The sequence below is a fragment of the Penaeus monodon genome, chromosome 34 (assembly GCF_015228065.2).
Source record: "Penaeus monodon isolate SGIC_2016 chromosome 34, NSTDA_Pmon_1, whole genome shotgun sequence".
Classification (NCBI taxonomy): Eukaryota; Metazoa; Arthropoda; class Malacostraca; order Decapoda; family Penaeidae; genus Penaeus; species Penaeus monodon.
The window spans coordinates 34,203,875-34,204,370 of NC_051419.1; the positions used below are offsets into that span (position 1 = coordinate 34,203,875).

Consider the following 496-nt stretch of genomic DNA (forward strand, 5'->3'; position numbering starts at 1 on the left):
CACACATAATAAGACATGACCATAGCCCTAACACAAAAGTAACACTAACTTTTTGAGTCAGTTGTATATTTTAAATGAGATTAAAATGGGCTTGTTCACAGACAGTTCTGGGTGGATAAACGGTGATTTCATATCCGACACGCAATAGCTCATCTCCCACAGTGCTGAAAAGAACGGATAACCGCTTGGCCGAGAATGCACGGGTGCACTTGGTAAAATGCAACAGTATTTAAAGGACTTGCAAGCAGACAGGTCTTAGGTCGCCTGATGATCGGGAAAGGCTTTTCACTCCTCCTTGCTGCGCTCCGCTGTTGCCGTAAGGAATTGGCTTCTCTCTTTTATATGTCTTGCTAATGATGGAAAAAATACCGGTTAAACGCTGCCAACACAGCACAGTCTTTTATGGATACTCCGTGTTGCAATAAACTCACCCTCCGCTAATCTTATCCGATTCCTTAGAAATGCCATTTTTCATGAGTTTTTCATATATCAGGAC

General features: G+C 42.3%; 1 pseudogene; it reads left to right on the forward strand.

The window, feature by feature from the left end:
- LOC119594776 overlaps positions 1 to 496 on the forward strand; it is a 16,931-nt pseudogene that overhangs the window by 14,943 nt on the left and 1,492 nt on the right.